This window comes from Nicotiana tomentosiformis, chromosome 7, assembly GCF_000390325.3.
Source record: "Nicotiana tomentosiformis chromosome 7, ASM39032v3, whole genome shotgun sequence".
Lineage (NCBI taxonomy): Eukaryota > Viridiplantae > Streptophyta > Magnoliopsida > Solanales > Solanaceae > Nicotiana > Nicotiana tomentosiformis.
This window is the reverse complement of record NC_090818.1, coordinates 5,778,185-5,799,086: the sequence shown is the minus strand read 5'-3', so window position 1 is coordinate 5,799,086 and position 20,902 is coordinate 5,778,185. Positions and strand designations below refer to the sequence as shown.

At 45.3% G+C, this 20,902-nt stretch overlaps 2 non-coding genes and 1 pseudogene across 2 annotated transcripts; all 3 read right to left on the bottom strand.

Annotated features, from left to right (window-relative positions):
• Nucleotides 1-642: 642 nt before the first annotated feature.
• On the bottom strand, nucleotides 643-716 carry TRNAM-CAU (transfer RNA methionine (anticodon CAU)). Its single transcript has one exon. It is a non-coding gene; the product is annotated as a tRNA-Met (tRNA).
• A 1,533-nt stretch (nucleotides 717-2,249) lies between these two features.
• LOC138896408 (uncharacterized) lies at nucleotides 2,250-4,603 on the bottom strand (annotated as a pseudogene).
• A 2,817-nt stretch (nucleotides 4,604-7,420) lies between these two features.
• TRNAG-GCC (transfer RNA glycine (anticodon GCC)) lies at nucleotides 7,421-7,492 on the bottom strand. Its single transcript has one exon. It is a non-coding gene; the product is annotated as a tRNA-Gly (tRNA).
• Nucleotides 7,493-20,902: the final 13,410 nt, after the last annotated feature.

The window sequence follows — 20,902 nt, the reverse complement described above, 5'->3', positions numbered from 1 at the left end:
GAAAGCGTCCTTCCTTCTCAATGCCCGGGCATCCATCCAATGCATTCTTTTCGATCTTGTACCCTATGTAGGCTTGCAAAGCATAGGCGTCACAAGCGGTACACTGAACACCAACCCAATCTCGACGAAAAAAAGGAAAAGCAAGTACATCCTTAACGGCCTCTATTCCTGACGTGAACGGCCGCTTTCTTGGAACTAATTCATAGGCACTTTCCATTAGTTAGACTTCACACACTATATAAACAAATAGTTGAAGCGTGCGATAGAAAGCGGAAAAACGAATTGATTGACTATTGAGTGCAAGCCCGTAAATAGACGACTATGGGTAGTTCAGGTGCGCTTAAAGTCAACTACAACTAGAAGGCATGCCGATCTTGCCACCAACAAACCTTTGACTTTGACTGTGAAAAGCGGAAAATAGGCACACAGTAGTTTAGAGTAGAAGGAGTGAAAGCCACTTGACTGTAAGGAGAGGAGCTCTAAGTTGGAATTCAATAGTCTAAGAAATGGTCATCTGTGCGTAACAGCTACTGGTGTCATCACCCTGCAAAGAGGTGGAACCAACCAAGACTGAACACTAGCCCCATTTTGTAGACGGGTTGGGACCGGCCTTCTATCCCGGTGAACAATGTTCCACTGATTAGGCGGGGACAGGATTCGAACCTGCAATCTTCAGGTCATGAGCCTGATGAGTTGACCAATTCCTCTACCCCGCTTCTTCCCCTTCTCTTTCGAACTCCGAAAACCAAGGTTCGACTTGCATGTGTTAAGCATATAGTCTGAGTAGCATGATTGGAGCTTCTTAGCGCTTAGGCCACTACCTAAAAGTAAGCTTTTCGCTCTTTTCCTCTTACATAACTTAGATGGAGGAGATAGTAAGCAAGACTTTCTACGCAACGATTTCTTCTTCTCTTATGATTTATCAAGTTACAGGGGGGAGACCAAAAAAAGGAGAGTAGATTGGCTGGTTTTTCCAGTCAAGTATAGTTGATAATCCCATTTTCTAATATGAATTTGAATAGATTCTCTTTATTATTATAAATATAGCTTTTTTATCTTCCACCTTATCTCCACAGCTTTGGGCGACCCCTTCCCCTTCCTCTTTTTTTTCGTTTCAAGCATGGACCTTAACTTACCGAACTGGCTTAGTAAAGTAGAAATCATTAGCTGTCAACTGTTCATAGTCAGCAGTGGAAGAGGGCGTAGCTTTGATTGCTCAAGTTGCCCTCTCATGGTTGAATGTGAAAAAGAATTGCTTTTGTTTAGCAACAGTCTTATAAGGATGATGCTTCCCCTGTGCCTTATCAATAATTAATAAGGAAGACCGGGCTAAAGGTAACTACTTTTTGCTCACCCGGTGAAAGGCATAGTAGGTAAAAAGGCTATTGGTTGCTTTACTTCCTTACCTCGGGTAGGTTGAAAAAGCTGCTAAGAAGAAAAGTTTTCTTTTCTCTTGCGACCTTCCACGCCAAGGAGGGTTGAAGGGATCGATCCCAATAGCCTTTCACGAGGGGAAAGACCCATTCTTTATAGCCGTTACGAAAGCTCCCGAAGAGAAAGAGGTCTTTGCTGCTTGACTGCGTGAACCAGGTCCAGGTCTTGCATTTGGCATTCCCGCTGTTGACGTCCCATCGAGTTAGCTAGTTAAGGGTGAAAGGGATTTAGGAATGAATAGCAGGCAAAGTCCTTGCTAGGAATTCCGGGTAACTTTCTGTATTCCTTAAGGTTACAGGTGAAGCTGACTTCCTGCGGTAGCCCCTTGGACCTTAGCCTCTTAAGGGTTGGGTTCTAGTGGCGGGCTCTTGGGTCGTCCGGACCCATATCTGGTAAAAGTGGTGGCCTGGTTGTCCCCACACCCCCTTATCATGCGTGTCTGTGGGAGCAGTTTGTGCTAGCGTTTTGGCGCTCGCCTTATGGTTCTCAGTCCTCTTTCGCCGAGATGCCCTTTAAAAAGATTTTTTCCCGCATCGGAACAAGACCCACTATACTAGATTTAGCCAATTCGGGTGCGGATGGGGATTCCCCAATAGATTCTACAGATTCGGATTTGGATGCCCCTGCGCATAAACATATGGATAGGGATGCCGATTCAGATGCGGCTAGAAAGGCTCGTTTGAGTGATTCATAAACCCTCGTCGGGATAAACAAGCAAGGGTTTCATCCTCTACTTATGGGAATGCTACTTCGAGAAATGCTGCTTCAGGATAAACTAGATATGTTGCGAGAGAAACTGGATATTTTCCTATGGCTTGGACCCTTTCACTCGAGAACTCAAAGGGGGGAAAGAATTCTTCAACATAGTCACAAGAAGGTGGTCTACGACCATTAGATCCCTAGAAAGAGGAGCAACTAAGAAGAGAGGGGTATAAAAGAATGAAAGGAATGTCTTCGATCTGGCTCTTGTTCCCTGTAGGTTTCTAGCACGCTAGGCTAGCTAAGAAAGGTATTCTATCTTTCTCTTTTTGTTGTTCGGCTCGATAGAATTGTTTAGAATCCTCTCCTAGCTTCCTCTTTCCATAGATATGCAGACTATAAAACGTCGATCAGAGAGCAGGGTTGTTCTAAGATATAGAAGTAGTTAAGGGCTTGACTAAGTAGTAGATATGGGATTGAGGGGCGCAGGAGTAGGGTTTACGAAAAGAAGGCTCCGGGTTGTACTCTAGAGGTAATGCTATACTCCATTCTTCCTCCCGGCTTCCTTTCTATTCTCACTCTCATCCGACTGATGAATGCAATTGGAGTAGAATCGCTTTCCCTTACTAGGTTTAGGAATCCATAATTCTTCAAGAAGACGAGATTAACCCGGATCAAAAGAAAGCTTCTTATCGAGAGACAGATTACAGGAGAAAGCCCTATATCAGATGGCTTTCACTGCCCTTAGAGAAGAAGAGAAGAAAAGCCCTAGAGTAAGGGAAGGGAAGTGCTAAAGGGCGGGCATGCTCGACTGAAAGGAGAGGAAAGCTTCTTCACTTTCGGCACGGGCGCGGACTCCGCGATCTCTGGGTCGCCGAGGTTCCTTTTCTTCCGCCTCTTAAGATCCGCTATCTCTATGATTTGATCCTTCGCGTATCGGCCCCATACTTCTTTGATCTCCCTTTCTCCTGACGTAAGAAAGTGACACAGGCTTGGCCAGCTTTTTTCAAACTTGACGGTCAAGTTCCCTGCTACTTCCGTAAATACGCCTTGGATGAGCCTAACAGCCGTGTACCTGGAAGCACTTTTGTTTTCAACCGCCAGATGGTAAAGGAAGGCGCCATCCCTCCTTTCTCTCGCAATCACAATAGCCGTACAGTCGAATAGTTGAGTTAGACGGGGGATAACGGTCGAACTATCAAAGAGGTCCGCTACCAAAGAATTAGGAGTTATAACATTCATAAAAGAAAGAAAAAACCAATATAGGAACTTCAACTAAGAAAGAATAAGAATAAGAAGAATTGCTTAAGTAAGGTAGTCGCTTCTTTTTTTCGGTATACCGCTCTGCGAGCAGAGCGAATGAACATAAATCTTTCCGAATATCATGAATATCCTTCGCCCCTTATCTCCTCATCTTCCTATTTATAAGCCACAGCTTACTTCGACGTTTTCAATTTCCCATAGAATCTCCGGAGCTTTCCTAGCCACTATACTTTTCTTTATTTATCTTCTTTGTCTGAAAATTGGTTCAATTGATTTCTTTCAAGCCCTACTTGAAAAGGGTTGGGTTCTCTGTGGGGCGTCGATCCCTCGCCTTATTTTGTAGTAGGGCGATTGGATGGGAGGTGGAGCTCGGGCCCTCGAGAATCCGCGTACCGCCACGGGAGAGCATTCCTTGGAGAAACTCCATACCCTTCTTTCGGATCTCGAATCGAGGGGAGTCAATTCCGAGTCCTTCTCTCAATTAAAAGGGAAGGTACCCCTGCGAAGGGGTGGGGACGAACACTCTACCACATAGTGGAGTGGATAGCTAGGACTACTAAAATGGAGATCGTGTACAACAACAATCCTATATTTGATGTCGATTCATCCACACTTCCATTCCTTGTAGAGGAAGGCTAACTGCTTGCTGGCTGGGAGCTGTATGAGCGGTAACGTCCACGTACGGCTCCGTGAGAAGGGCGGTGGACAGAAATGGCCTTGTTGTACCTCACTCTCGTCTTCAATGGGGTCTGCTCTTTCTTTTTTGGGAGAGTATGCCAATATGATCTTAATGAGGTGCGGGGCTTTGCATCTGACATTCGTTGGGCTTCTCTCTTCGGGAGCCTGCGCCCCGGCGTTTTTGTGCAATAAACCCCTCCGGCCGAAGACTAGTGGTAGGTGGTCCTGCGGAGCTTTCGGAAAAGGGTAGCCTTGTGTGTAAGCACAGCAATGAACCGCGGCGAACCCTAAGACGACCTATCTAAGATTAGGGGGGGATCCTCAGTAGTGGTGACCCTTTCACTCTTCCACGGACTGATACATGTACCGAATGCTCATACGGGAAAGTTGACTCCTGGGTCTGGAACCTGGGGGGTTGCTCCGAGAAATCCTTTCTTTCTCGTCCACTCAGGGGGGTGCGGACACACCTGCGCGGATTACAGGTGACAGTTACAAGAATGGCGGGGAAGTTAACAGTACCCGACGACATTCAGGGATGGATGTAGACCCATCGGGCAGGGATAATCATTCCGGTCCTGGGAGAAGTGGCGACCATTCTCAAGAACCAAAAAGACTGAGCTGAGGGAAGCCCTATGAGTCACTGAAACGACGGCAGGAGTGCCCTTTTTCTATCAATAGAGGGAGCAAAAAACGGGCTTTGCTCCCCTTTACAATATGAAGAAAGAAATAAGGGTCGAAGTTTAGACCGCTCACAGTAGTTCTACCTATAGAAAGGATCATGAAAGAGGCGATCAGAATGGTACTCGAATCCATTTACGATCTCGAGTTTCCAGACACATCGCACTTCCGCTCGGGTCGAGGCTTCCACTCCGTCCTAAGACGGATCAAAGAAGAGTGGGGAACCTCTCGCTGGTTTTTGGAATTCGACATCAGGAAGTGTTTTCACACCATCGACCGACATCGACTCATCCCAATCTTTAAGGAAGAGATCGACGATCCCAAGTTCTTTTACCCCATTCAGAAAGTCTTTTCCGCCGGACGACTCGTAGGAGGTGAGAAGGGCCCTTACTCCGTCCCACACAGTGTATTACTATCGGCCCTACCAGGCAACATCTACCTACACAAGCTCGATCAGGAGATAGGGAGGATCCGACAGAAGTACGAAATTCCGATTGTTCAGAGAATAAGATCGGTTCTATTAAGAACAGGTCGTATTGATGACCAAGAAAAGTCTTCCGAAGAAGCAAGCTTCAACGCTCCCCAAGACAACAGAGCCATCATTGTGGGGAAGTTAAAGAGCATCCAACGCAAAGCGGCCTTTCATTCCCTTGTTTCGTCGTGGCACACCCCCCCCACAAGCACCCCCCGGCTCAGGGGGGACCAGAAAACGCCTTTCGTTTTCCACCCTTCGTCGGCCCTTGCCGCCTTCCTTAACAAGCCCTCGAGCCTCCTTTGCGCCGCCTTCTTCATAGAAGCCGCCGGGTTTACCCGGAAGTCCGAATTCTATGGTAGAGAACGCTGTAATAATAATTGGGCCATGAGAGACTCTTTTAAGTATTGCAAAAGAAAGGGCCCGCTGATAGAGCTGGGCGGGGAGGCGATACTTGTTATCAGGTCAGAGAGAGGCCTGGCCCGTAAGCTGGCCCCCTTAAAAACCTATTACTTAATAAGGATTTGTTACGCGCGATATGCCGACGACTTACTACTGGGAATCGTGGGTTCCGTCGAGCTTCTCATAGAAATACAAAAACGTATCGCCCACTTCCTACAATCTGGCTTGAACCTTTAGGTAGACTCTGCGGGATCAATCCCCTATTTCAGGGACATCTGTGTTAGGTAGGCCCAGGGATCACTGATTAGTCGAATGAGCCCATCTCTCTGGCCTATCATTTGTTGGTCGATCCGGCTGGCGGCTCCTGCATCTCCTGCCTCTCTATGGGGGCCCCTTTTTTTAGACTAGTTTGCTGCTAGGAGTCCCTAGAGTCGAATTAATAATCAATAGAAGTCCCAATAGAAGTTTACTGACCTGGCTCTTCAATCGACGATCTACTGCTCCCTCTTAATAGCAGATGCCCATGCTTTGATTCGAAAGCCCTAGCCAGTGATGAATCCCCAGGTATTCAGTGTCTGGTTCGATAGGACCAGGAAGAGAGGACTCTTTTTTTCCTCCTCCCTTCAGTCCAGTTTGAACCCGTCCCAACAACGAACACCTTCCTACTGCAAGGTGAGGCTCTGCCCTTCCCCTAGAATCCACTCCGGGTCGGAGGAGCAACTAGTCAAACTTCTTGAGCAGCCGAGATATTGAACAACGAACATTTGAAACAATTCCTTGCCTCACCCTGAGATGAGAGGGAAGGTCGATTTGACTCGAATCCTGGACCTGATCTTGAATCCTACACCGGTTAATGATGCGATGGGGGAAGTTTTTCTTTTTTCATCAATGCTGGCCCAGTCGAGGCTCGTCCATGCCCAATCCCGATGGGCCTTCGATTTGCCCCTACCCTAGCTCTATAATCCACCCGTCTTCCCTAGTCCCTGAAAGCCCTCCGGGGGCCTAGCCCTCTTTCTCCACTCGAGTCTGAAGTTCAGCAGCTTTCATCGTTGACGAGCACCTGCGCTAATAAGACAAAGAAATGGAGAGTCTATGCCTTGAATGAATCAGTAACAACGGATTAGTGGAATGAGGGATCAAGAGACGGATAGGGAGGGAATGGCCTATCAATCATTGGTTGACCTTCCCTTGAACCAGTCACGGAGCTCTCAACTGAGTTGTTTAGGTTCTGGAATTCCATCTCTAGTTGGGGGTTTCGATTCGAAAAAATATGGTGCGCGTTCATCTCTCTCGACCAGTTCAGGTTCAAGGGAGGGTGATCGAGGGGACCCAGACTTTCGATCTCTTCTCTATGGCGGGAGCTTTCGTATCAAGAGTGTGTTGGAGAGGCCAGGAAAGATGGATTGGATCGAGAGGCGATGCTTATGCCTCTTCTTTATCGATAGGATTCCCATCATTTTCAGTCTACGGCGAAGAAGACAAGGGCGAGGCACCGAACATGTTCTACCCTCAACCTCCATCCGTCATTAGTAATCTCAATTCGCTTTTCCTATTCACTAGTACACTGCACGCTACAACTAGCAGCCCCTTTACTAGGTTGGGAAAAGGCTAGCGCGCTAGCGCGCAACGACTGATGAAAAGCCAGCAACTTGTTAGGAGTCAGTTTTGTCTTGCCCCTTTCCTCTTATTAGTCAGATAGGTTTTCCACCCTATACAAGGGGCTGCTTGCTGCTCGCCCCTATCTCTAAAGTGGCTTATGCACGGAACTTGTTACCACTAAACGACGAAGCCAGGAGCGGAAGGAGGGACTTGAACCCTCAACCTCAGCCTTGGCAAGGCTATGCTCTACCATTAAGCTATTTCCGCCAGCTAGGGTAGTGGCGAAGCACTACTGAGCAATTCACGTATCACTTGATACGGACGACTTCTGTTTTTCCGCCGGACCACAGTCTTGACCTCCGATCGAGCTACGAACACGAGTAGATAGGCGGTTAGGGGGGGAGAGGGCCGGCTGGGCCTGCCTTTTCAATCAATCTCCGGCCGCTCAGTGCCGCTATTGGTACGAGTTGTAAGGAGTCTTGGTCTCGAGTCAAGCTGGGGCGTCATTTCATTCTCGTAACGGGAATGAGTGCACCGCAAGACCAGACAAGTTGCTCCCTCGCCTCGCAGCGGCGGCATCTGTCTTTTAAGTCATTTCCTAAGACGGCTCCTCTTATTCTACGATAATCCAAGCTGCAGCGGCACCTCACGAACTTCTTACTGGGGCAGTACTATAATAGGCATTTGCGAGTGTTTGGATGCACGTGTTTTGTTCATATTCCTGCGCAGTTAAGAGCAAAATTGTCCCCAAGGCGACCACTTGTGTCTTTCTTGGATATGCTCAGTCCGGGTATATATATGCTATGACGTGAAATCCAAGAGAGTCGATGTATCCTTAATGCTCTCTTTAATAGGGTCGCCTCATATTTTCCTTAACCTAATTAATCAGCCCCGGGGGAGAATGATGATGGAGATGTATTGCGGCCTTCTCCTGTTCATCAACTCGAACCTCATTCTTCTGCAGTTGATGTTACGGATTAGCCTCACTCTTCAGGCCAGCAGCTTTGCTCAGCATTTTCTGCCGATTGTCAGCCTGTTCAGCTGACCTCAGAGGATTCCTGTCACCTGGCACAGCATGTTTATTCTCGGCGGCGATTACAGTCTCTTTCCCAGGGTCAGGCTACTCCAGAAGATCAGCAGTCTAGCCTAGTTGCTTCCCTTCCAGTCGCTTCCTCAAATTCTGGATCCCGCTCTCAGCTTCGTCGATCCTCTCAAGTTTCTTATCCTGTTGAAGGCTTATGAATCGTTTTCCCCAAAAGATCGAGCTTACCTCATCTCAGTTCAATCTTCTCATGAACCTGAATCATTTGCTGAAGCCTCCAATCATTCTTGCTGGAGAGATGCTATACAGGAAGAAATCAATGCCCAGGAAAAAAATAATAAGACTTAGTCTCATTGCCTGCAGGGAAAGAAGCCATTGGCTGCAAGTGGATTTACAAGATCAAGCATAAAGCAGATGGCTCGGTAGATAGATCCAAGGCTAGATTAGTAGCTAAAGGATTCCTTCAAGAATATTGAGTCGAACCCCTTTAGAGATAGGGAAAACATTTGCTTCAGGTTGCTAAACACCATTCGTGGCATTCTTGCCTTGGCTGCAATCAAAAGGTGGCCTTATTTCAATTTGACGTGAAGAATAGAATGCCTTTCAACAACATAAGGGAAGGGGGCAAGAATAAGTTTCTATTCAGCCTCCTCCAACTCCAGGCTTCTCTTCTCCTAGGAATCCTAACTTGGTATGCAAGCTCAAGAAAGCGATTTATGTTACGGCCTCCGGCAAGCTAAAGCAGGCACCAAGAGCTTGGTTTGAAAGGTGACAGCAGCATGTATAAGAGCCGAAATAGGAGTAGAGGAAGGAGCCGGTTTTCAAATAAGTAAATCGGATCATTCAATGTTTATAAGGAGGTCGACATCAGGTATTGTCCTTCTTCTGCTTTATGTGGATGACATTGCTTTCTCTAGTAATGACTTAGCTTCGATAAATGAGCTTAAGAGAAGATTAAGAACCCAGTTTGATATGAAAGATTTAGGAGACTCAAAGTCTCTTCTGGAGATTAAAGTGATGAGGTCGCAAAGAGTTTTGGAACCCAGTGCAAGTATTCATTGGATTTATTGTCAAAAGCTGGTCTTTCTGCATGCAAACCGGAATAAGATCTAAAATTAGCCTCAGATGCAGGAGAGCTATTGGATGACCCATCTACTTGCAAGGAGACTTGTTGGGACTCTTTTCTACCTGACTAATTATCGCCCAGACATTGCTTACACTTACAACATAGGAGGGAGTGATCAGCCGATTTTTATATGGACAAGCCGAGATCATCTCACTTAGAAGCTGCTTTTCGGATTCTGCGATACATCAAAACCTCACCGGGAAGAGGTTGATTCTTGTCTACGTCATCCTCTCTTCAGCTGTCTTGTTACTATTATACTGATTTCATTAAGGCAGTAGATTATTCTGATTGGATTTCGAACATCGTCCCCATGCCCAAGAGGGATGGACGTGTTCGCGTATGCGTCTATTTTTGAAATCTCAATAAAGCATGTTCCCAAAGATGATTTTCCGCTGCCGAACATTGATTTGCTTGTGGACAAGACTATTGTGAAAATATGCTTACTACTCTTTTCTGACGATTCTAAATTCTCATCGTCGGCTTCCTCGAGGTAGAGTTCGTTTTGTAATAGGAGCCCCGTTGGGCTTTTACGGAGCTTGGCCTGCTTTTGCATTAACTCACCATTTGGTGATTTGGTTCGTAGCAGCCCAAGTATATCCAGGAGTTCCTTTTACACGCTACGCTATCCTCGGCGACGATATCATCATCGGAGATGAGCGGGTGGCTGAGCATTATTGCGAGCTAATTTCGCCACTGAATGTTCCATTTTCGTTAGAGAAATCGTTAGTATCGTCAGTTGGTGCTTTGGAGTTTGCTAAGCGGTTCTTCATACGCGGAGTGACTAAGGACTTTTTTCCTGTCTCCTGTCACATGTTAAGATCCTTAGTTAGTTCCATATCCCTTGTTCCTGTAATGAGGGCTATTATGTCTAAGGATCTTCCATTGTCGTATCGTTTACGGGAAGCTGGGTACCGGGTGTATACTCGACGCACGGCGCCTCCTAGGAGACACTGGAATCGGCATTTCCTCGTCTTTCACTCACCGAACGGTGTGTGTCCTCTCCCCTTTTGGATCTGGTTAAGCGCAACCACTGGTAAACACTTAACCTCTTATCAACAAGGTATGGTGAGGGGACCTGATTAGGCTCTTGACCCCTCGATTCCCGAGAAACTCGGTGATCTCGAAGTTTTTCGAAGCCTGGTCAGAGTACGACTGGTTAGGGGGGCATGGGTTTTGTCCGAATGGATGAAGTCCATTCTCTCTTACTGGTCTTGGTATTACACTATCGCGGAGGAAAAAAATACTCCCATTAAGGCGCTACTTAGCCCGTAGGTTGTGCCACTGGTGACTAAGCATACAAAGAAATTATATCATTTTTATAATAACTAATAACGGCGCAGTCTTCCGGTGTTACGACCTGGTGCTCTCTTGTGAAGAGCCAAAAGCTCTTGACGTAGGGAGGTTCGGTCCAGTCTGTTCACCTCAATTTGCGCCCTATTTGAGACTAAAGCAGGCGGGGTGGCGACCTCGTCTTAAGATAAGATATAGGCAATAAGACTTTAAGCGCACCTGAGCGCCTTTGCCCATAGAGAATACTGGGGACGAAAGTCTCTGGGGGGGGGTCTAGGGGGGGGTTCTATGGAGCAAGTCTCCCATTGCTTTCGCAAACCAATGGGCACAACCCCCCCCAAAAAAGGAGTTTTCCACGCGACGATCTTTATTTGAAATATGAGTCGCTAAAATTTTTCCCTTTTGAATGTATTTACCCCTATGGACCTGATGCATACAAGTCTTTCTGTTTGTTGGAAGGCTTATACATAATACATAACCAAAGGAATGCTTATAATGTATCCATTACTTGATAAAACGATCTTTTCCGGTAAAAAATGAGGTGAGCTGCTGATTCTACTCTTGGAGTGACTCAACATAATGCTTCCAGAAAAGGCTTTTAACCGGAAATAAGATAAAAGAATAAAAAGAAAGACCATAGTAGATCTATGATTAGCCCTCGGTCGGGATGGTCCTGTCGAAGAACTTGATTCATGCAAAGAAAGAAACTTAGGATAGGAGACTTATGGAAGCAGCAGGGCTGGTTCTGCGAGTGAAACCCCAAAACCTCAAATCCCCTAATGCCTATCAAATAAGAGTCCTACCGAGGATCCGGTGTCTAAGGTGTCTAGGATTTCTCCCAAAAGTAAGTAGGAGTGCTCTTCCTTTCAAGCCTTCTGCCTTACAGTCTATAGACCTTACCTCACTAATCTTTTATTTTCTCTCGGGATTTTGTTTGAGTTGCTGTCTCAGTAGTTGCATTCCCTCTAGTCCCCTTGAAAGAGGAAAAGGGCCTAAGCCTGTTTAGTTCCATCTCCTTGAGTTTCAATTGGAATGCTAGGGGTTTACGTCCTAGGGTAAGTCCCAAAGTCCTAAGTTCTTCCTTTCAATCCAAGTCGAGGTAATAGTTTCTATGGTAGGGCTAACGAGATTTCTTTTGCTTAAGGCTAGGCGTATAGATAGGTTTCTGGATCTCGAGATTAGTTTAATTTCTCTGGCTAGGAATAATAAAAAAAACTAGGAATAGCTGATTCTAGATCAATATCAATAAAAAGCAGGTTCTAGGGCAAGTGAATTTGAAAGCAGTCTCTTTTAAAGAGAGTTAGAAAAGCCAATCCAGTTGTTTCCTTGCAGCCAGTGGATGAGAGTGCCCTTACATATAGTTCCAGGCCAGTTCCTGTTTAAGTTGGAGTTTCCTATGGAAAAGGAAAAATTGCCTATGCTTAAAGAGTTTCCATAACCAGGCCTAAGCGTGAACCTATCCAATTTCAGTGCCATATGAGTCAAGAGCTAGAGCAATAAAGTAGGGATTTTAGGAAAGCGGATTATCTTCTCGGGGAAGCGGTGCTCTCTTTCGCATAAGCCCTTTGTTAAGTAAGGTGATGGTGCTCTTTATCTGCTGCTTTCCCTCCTGGCAAGTGACTTAAAGAAAACAAGTGAAGTAAGCTCCCCCCGATACAAGCGAGCTAAGGGGCTTGAAGTTATCCCAATACCAGAGAGACACTTCACAGAGTGTGATACTAATGGTTAGGGGGATGGTAGTAACCCAACTGCAAGCACATGAACTCGCTATACCAATAGTTCTCTGCCCGCAACCCCAGCTCCTACTTCGAATGATAGAACGATTCGAAAGGGGCATACGTACGGCTTTGACTAAATTGGGTCGACCAGGCCAGATCATGAGTGAATAGAAAAAAAAAATGTACATAGCTGTTCCAGCTGAAATACTTGGAATAATTCTACCACTTCTACTAGGAGTAGCCTTTTTAGTGCTAGCTGAACGTAAAGTAATGGCTTTTGTGCAACGTCGAAAGGGTCCTGATGTAGTGGGATCGTTTGGATTGTTACAACCTCTAGCAGATGGTTTGAAATTGATTCTAAAAGAACCTATTTCACCAAGTAGTGCTAATTTCTCCCTTTTTAGAATGGCTCCAGTGGCTACATTTATGTTAAGTCTGGTCGCTCGGGCCGTTGTACCTTTTGATTATGGTATGGTATTGTCAGATCCGAACATAGGGCTACTTTATTTGTTTGCCATATCTTCGCTAGGTGTTTATGGAATTATTATAGCAGGTTGGTCTAGTAATTAGGGGGCGGCCGTTCGGTCGCCTATGATACTAGGACCAATAGGTTCAAAATGGGTTTGTGCCGCAGGTGTTGAACGATCTACTCTACACAGGTGTGGGCTTACAGGGCTAGGGCTCATAAACCCTTTCTTTCATTTATCAATAGGGCCCTGCCCTGATCGGTCACTTTTCTGGGCCGGGATCGATAAGTGGAAGTCATAAAAAAGAAATCTTTCTCTTCGCACCTCAGATCAAGAGGAAGGGTTTCTTGTCAAGCTGGCCTATATATAATAATAAGAAATTTCTTTCTATTTTATATTATTATATAATTATAAGAAAAATGGAAAGATTCGCTTTCTTTTAACCGGCTCCTTCTTCTTTGTCAACGCTACTAAGGACCTATAGGTTTGCCTACTTTACTTATTAAAGATAATGAGAATGGGTTATTCAAACAAAAAGGAAAAGGCCCTACTTAGTTGACTGACAATGACAAAGGCTTGCGAAACTAAGTAGGGCCTGAGGCCCCCTGCGAATCCGTAAATCTGAGGAGCATGCCGCAACAAAAGGATGGTCCCCTATGCATTTCATTTTTTCCTTAAGGGAAAAAAAAGTACCCCCATCATAGTGAACCTCTCCTTGTGATCGGGATGAGGTAGATGCCTCCCAGCCGGGGGGCGGATCGAATCGGAGTTTCCTTAGGTAGCCACCGACCTACAGTTATCCTTAAACTTCCGTGCTTGGTGGAGAAGAAGCGAACAAAAGTACGCTCGCTTGCTGTCTTGTTCTCTATCGCGAACTGGGATCGCTCGCTAGCTAGGTCAGATTGGAGCAAGATTTTATGAGAACATATTCCCCATATTCGGGGACAAGGGGCGGAATGACCTCTCGATCTACTTACTGCAGCCTAGGAAGAAAAATGTCATCTAGACGTTCCCTGTTGCTCCGATCTCCCCTACGCCTAGGATGTTGTCTGGGCCAAGAGCCATAGTTAGTTGCTGTTTCCATTTGGTTGTTTCTTCCTCGTTGTTGATACCAGCAAGACCCAGCCAGATGATGTCTGCTGGTTGGTAGTGAGAGGACTCTTAGTACCTGCATACCCAAAAGAGGGCACTGGTTAAAAAACAATCATTTGATTTTCTTTCTTGCTCTCCCTTAGCAGCGGGAAAGGAGTCTATCTATCTGCCTATATATGTAGCAGTCACCCGCAAGTACTATCTCCCTGCGATTGCGGAGAACCTCTTAATAAGGAAGTCAAGGAAATCATAAAGGAACCGCCCTTTGACCCTTTAGGATCTATAAGCAGAACAAAAGGGGCAAGTGTATTCCTTGCTTCCATTCTATTGAGTTTAGCATTAGCAGAGTAAATTTCAATACATGGTGTATATATCCACGCATAGGGATAGAAAGGCGAAGGTTTGCAATGGACTAGTCGTGCTCATAAGCTATTGCGAGGGCCTTCAACTATATGGTTGGGATACTGCGGAGTAGAGTAACTGGTTAACTCATCAGGCGGCATCCCTGAAGATTGCAGGTTCAAGTCCTGTCCCCGCCTTGCCCTCCTTTCCGCCCCCCCTGCCTCATATAGTTCATAAAGAGAGAGTAGTATGACTCTAGCAGGAGCCAGAAGATAGCAGCCCTAGAGCAAGAGAGTAAATTCCAAGTTTAAAGAACCAGGTAAAGGAATTCAAGAAGGAAATTAGGGGGTTTACAGAAGGTATGCAGTCAGAGTTGGAGAAAGGAAGTGAAAGGAGGAACAAGGATCTTTCCCCCGCAAAGGAGGCGACTGTGCACTTTTTTGAAAGGAAGCTTTAGCATCAGAGAAAGCTAGTTCGGGGTCGGTGAACAAAAGAAGGCTAGATCTTCAGTAGAGAAAGAGATAGACTGAGATCTCAGCTAGAAGAATCTCACGATTAGAATGAGTTCTTGCTTCTTACCTTAGGGGTTCCCCTGGGGCAAGAGAATACAGCTCTTATCGAAGACTGCATTACCACGGTCCCAAGCCCTTTAATCAGAACTGTGAAAGGGAGTAAAAATCTCTGGTTTATAGCTGGTAAGGAGATCTTGGAACCCCATTGGAACTTACCCTCTGGGAGCCCTTCTTTCTGGAAACGTCGAATCGGGTATTTTATGCTTAACGCATTCTACCCCGTGCTTAACACATTCAAGCCGGGTGCCTGTGAAGGGAATCGCCTTAAAAACAAGGCGCGCAGCGTCGTGAGAAAGGGGAATCGTCACTTGCACCAGGGGTTGAGGTTGAAGCAGCAGGTACTCGAACTCTAGTTTCGTTTCAGAGGAAGAGATTGAAGCTTTTAAGGCAATGCTTGAAGTAGATTCTTTCGATAGAGATACCGAGATTTCTTGCTTACTCCTTTTCCTAGTTGCTAGGACGTAAACCTTAGAGGATCACTCTGTTGTTACCACCAAAAGTAAAAAATAGACCTCGGTGAAAGCCTCTTAGTCAGTCGAACTCTCGGGAATCTCCTAAAAACTTAGTGAGAAATGTCAATTGCGAGCTCTAGCAGATGTCCCCGATCTTGAATTCCCTTATTTGCTGGTAAGGAAAGACCTAAAAGAAAGACCCGTGCCGTCTCAGCTTACTATTGATTGACTTGAGGTGGAATGTTTGCAAATCACCTGAACTTTTCGAATTTCATTTAAACTTTTATCTCTGCTGTCGCAGATCAGCTGTTGATCTAAGCCATATCTTTCAATGTCTCCAAGTCTTCTTTCCGATCGAAACAAAGAGGCTGGCTCTAACGCTCTCACCCCCGATCCCGGGCCCAATCACGAACCACCAATCTAATTCGACCACCTCTCCTGCATTTCCATATCCAATGCCTGGGAGCTAGGCTCGAGCTTGCCATAAAACCTCGGGGATAAAAGAGCCAATCAATCCAATGATCCCCATCTTCTGAAAAAAGAAAAGGCAATCCCCACCTTCTCTTTAGCCCTCTGAACCTAGTAGCTAATGAGCGGATTCTGATCCGATTCGTAGTTTCCCTTCGCCAAAGAACACCAACTGGTGAAGTGGATACCATCTCATTCAGTCAATCAATCCCATATTTCTTCAGGTCAAATGCAAGGAATTGCTATAGAAGGCGAAAGGGCACCAAATAGTTCCCTCGTTTCGGTGTCAGCCATCTTTCCTATTTCATCGGTCCCACCAACTACTCAATCTCTTTGTTCCCCCTTATTGATCCCAGGGCTACGGAGTCTATCCGTTCATCATTTCCATTAGTAAGGGGAAGCGGACCCGAACTCTCCATCTTTAGCTAAGGTCTTTTGAAAAACTTCACTTCATTTGTTCCAATGCGTAAGAACCTTGAAAGCAATAACTCCACTAGTTTTCCCCCCTAGTACCTGTCCCTATCTCTGAATCTCCATCATTGACAAAACCAGGATCAAATGAGACGTCCATCGACCGGATAAGACCTCCATATCCAAATCGATCTGTCCAGCTGCCGCTCCCCATTATCAGCCACAGAAGGAGCATCTCAACCAACCTCGAATCCTTCTTTTTTTCCTCCCGAACAAATCTGTCATGATTCTTCAGAGTGTCGTGAAATCACGGATCATCTTATATATATATAAATTTCTTTCGTTATGTTCTCAGGTAGAGCCAGTTGAGGTCCATACAACGAATGAAGAGTAATTTTGCCGTTGACTTCATATCTTCCTTGTCGATTTTCCTTTTCCACGGGATCACCATTCTCCTAGAGCTCGAGCATGAAACTTGATTACACAGATTCGGTTCGGTCGCAGGAGCGAAGCCACGACCACCTCTTGACGTAAGGCACGACGTAGTGGAGGAGCACTTTTAAGACGTACCCTACAGCATCTAGTCTTTAGACAAGTTTTTATTTTATTGGAGACGGCGGATGAGGTGCAAAAGGACAGATGGCATTACCAAGAACCAGATATGGTGCGACTGAATCTCGGCACGGAGGAGGCGTCAAAGATGATCGAAATCGGGATTTTTCTATTTAGTTAACACCTTTTCTCATTGAGTATTAAATTCTTAGTGTACCATAGGCGGTAATCTGGCTTTAATCGATTCCCTTCTTATAGTTAAAGATTTCAGTCTGGAAACAAAAACATCAGTAAGGTCTTTTCGTTCGGATATAAACATGGCAATCTACGTATGTGAAGTCTCTATGAAGCTGTCCAAGTGTAGATCCAACGCACTACTCAAGTAGGCTTTCCTACTGCCATTGAGAAAGAAATGCCCTTGACGCATTTCCACTTGCTGAAAGCTTTTCTTTCTAGTTGCTATATTCCAGTAGTGATTCGAGAAGGAATTCATGAGTGACTGACCATACTATGGAACTAGTCTACTGTTAAAGGATGTACACCTCTTCCTCATGGATAGATGGTGCCACCGCGCTGTACAAAATCCTCTGTTTACGATTCTCTCAAATACGAATTTTCTTTATCAACATGGTAGCGAGAAGAGAGACAGCGGATGGAATTGGAGAGAAAGGTGGAGCTTCACCAGGCCTTTAGTGATTATTTTTAAGTCTTGTCTAAGCCCCAGCCAATCGGGTAAGCGAACTGTCTTACGACAAGAAGTAGTCATGGGAAGGGTTACCCGTAGAATTTAGAATCGGTAGTAGCCCGGGTTCGGGCATTACAAAGGACTGCCAGTAAAGGGCCAAGCAGGGGCTTCATCTAGTATCCCCAAAAGCAAGCAGAGAATCAGTTTATTCGTGAAAAGATGGGACGGGAGTTGCCCGAATCAAATACGAAACAACATATTTGGAGATTATTAGCGCTTTGAAACTTAACTTCTACGCAGGGATCTGATTTGACCGGTCTAGAAAAGGTCAGTGCTGAACAAAGCTCCTAAGGTCCCCATTCGGGGATTTCCCCGTAAAAGCTAAGTCCTTACTTTACACAGAGTGAAGCTTCCGGCAATGCTTCAACAAGAGCCAAAGCTACCCGGGCCTGGGAAGAAGAAAAATCGAATAGAGGAAGAAGTGGCCGTGTAACTGGCTCGCTTGAGCTTTGGTACGCTAATAGTTTACTAATAGGATTAAAAGATTATTTTACGGATATCCCAGGGGCGTAGCGGGTTCGAAAGGACCAGGCTCATACTGACTGAATTTTTCACATTGAACGCTAAAGCAAGCCAAACTAAAAAACGAAATCAGAAATGGATTCTTTTTATTTTACTAGCTTGACGGAAGCTATTGGAAGCAACTGGACTCTCTACTTAGCTCGACCTTTATCTACGTTAGCATCCACACGAACCGAACCACTAGAATCCTGCCTTATACACTCATAGAGGCCTTTCCTTGAAAAACAAGAGAAGTAATCGCACACGGCGAAGACGTATCACGGTAGGGACTACTAAGGAGATGTACGAGTTTAGTTTAGTGTCCTTTTGATAAGTGTGCCACGAGTGCTCCCTTCTAAGGCTTCTGCTTCTCTCTAATAACGAGAAAATGACTCTTTCAGAAAGCAAAGCTACAACTCTTCAGTCTAAGCTATCTAAGCTAGAACTTAAGGTCGACCCCTTTTCATTTCCCTATTTGATTTAGTAAGGGGGAAAGGCAGTCCGCTTACCATATACAGAAGATCGATATCGCACAGAAGGCCTGATATCGCCCTATTTGAGATACTGATTCAAGTCTTAGTACTAACGAATGATCAAAGTCAACAGTCAGTCTTTCAGGTACGCCACCTCCTAGAATAGCAAGATCCTTCTTATTAGAGCAATCCTTACTTTTCTTCAGTCGCTTTCCTAAAAGGGTCCTAGGGCCCAATCAATCTCAATACTCTTGATGCAATGGACTGACAGAGGGTGAAAGCCTAGAAGACGCCTGCCTCAAAACCAGTCATCCGAGTGGGGCCCTGCGACATGTGCCATATTTAGGTTGCTTGCTTCCTTACACTAAGACCACTATCAGGCTTAGAGCCAAGGGGCCACTGCTTGCACGGACATAGGGGCATACGAACATAGGGGTAGAGTAGAGGTTTTTCCAACGCAGGACGGAATGGACTAGATGGACAGCTAGCACTGCCCCCTCACTTCCCACTTCCAAGAGAGGACCGAATCGAGGACTCGAAGACTTAGACGGAAACCCCTTTATATCGCTCCTGCAACAGAAAGACTCAATCAACAGCCGTATAATCAAGCAAAAAACAAAGATAAATATTCGAGGGAGGAAGATGCTCTCCCTTACGGTCGAGTTACTTTGTTCCTTCCTCTCGCTTCGCTCGAGCATCTTCAAACCTCACTCCGGCGAATGGGTACCTAGGCTTCTCTTGCCAATGTATACAAATAGACAGACCTGGCGAACTATCTTTCCAAAGCCCCTTTCTTGCTGCAAGTATAATGATTAGACGAAGAAGAGGCCGTCAGACCAGAAAGAAAGCTACCCTTTGAAGCTAGATTGAGATTTAGGTAATGGGCCGTCAGACAGAGACTGAGCGCAGACGCACCCGAGGAGTTTGATTTCTACGCTTCTTCTTCCTTTCTGAAGGGCACTTTCTTTCTCTTGAAAGATTTGATGCGCCACACGACTTACCCAATAGCTTTTCGATTGTTGGCACCGACTCCCCCTTTCAAAGTAAGATAGTTTCGAACAACATATATGATATTGTAACTTTACTCTTTTCATCCAACTCGAAATATCGTAAGAGAAGCACTTTGACGCCCAAAAAGTCCCATGTCTTTCCGGACCAACCACCGGCGATTTCCGACAAGTCTTTTCCCGGGGGAGCGGAAAAAGAAAAGAAAATGAATCAAAGCAATGGACTTGCTAATTTCAGAATACATCACATCTCTAGGGTTAACCCTGTCTATCGCCCTTCTTGTGGCTTTTAGGGCTGGACAGGCCAGAAATATAAATTCCATTAATATGGGGAATAAGCTCAATCAATTGACTATAGATACGCTAAAAGAAAGAATCGTATCCAAAGTAGAAATGCTTGTACGGGTTTATAAAGAAACTACTCCAGGTTTGGACTTTGAGCTGCCTCCCATAGAACCTATTGCTCAGCAGATCCTTTTTACAGAGGAAAGTATTCCCTATCTTAATTCCCTATATACGAGTCTCATTGAGAACGGGACCCAAGGGGAATACTTTATCCAAGTTATACAATTTATTCTAGGATAGTCTTTCTTTTTCTGATGGTTCCTGACGTACTGGAGTTATAACATTTGAATTTCTCTTACATTCTACGTTCACTTTCACACTGAAGCTTGAAAGGAAAAGTCAATTAAGAGAAATTCATAGCTATCTCCCGCAGGCTATTCTTTAGATCGTTCCACTCGTTTAAGAATACTCATACAGTCTAATAAAATAATAAAAAAAACCAAAGAAAAGAAGCGAGGCTCGCTGAACTATTGATTAACGTCCTTCAAAGAAAAGAGCGTATTCTATTCCTTGCATGAAGAGTTTGATCCAGGCTCAGGATGAAAAGCTGGCGGCATGCTTCACACATCCAATTCAGACTATGTTTTCGATCAATCTCATTCGCTCTCTAAAATTTCTTATAATAAGAAATGAAATGTCTGATTTGCTCTTTCACCTAGTTAAAGAAAGGTAATTGTCCGCCCAATAGAGCTTAGCCATGAATAGGCCGAAATGGTCTCGCGAAGCCGGTCCCCGGAATCCCAGCGACAAAGTCAAACTTAGACTGGCCTGCTTAAAGCTAGCTTTCTAACTCTTTGATTGATAAATAGAACTAGATCTCGACCTGGCTTTCTCACACTAAGAGGAAATGCAGACTTTCTGGCTTGAAGACTAACTTGGAAACCAGGCTTTCGCCCTCTAACCCAGCTTTCAAAGAAAACTGTCTGGAACAGCTGCTTTCAAGCATCAAGAATTGATGATGCCCCCCTTAGGACAGCAACTGGGCCCCCGGTAAATGGAACGGGCTGGAAAGAAACAACAATAGCAACTCCTTCAAAAACCCCAGGGAAAGGGGAGATAGAAAGACTATTCAGT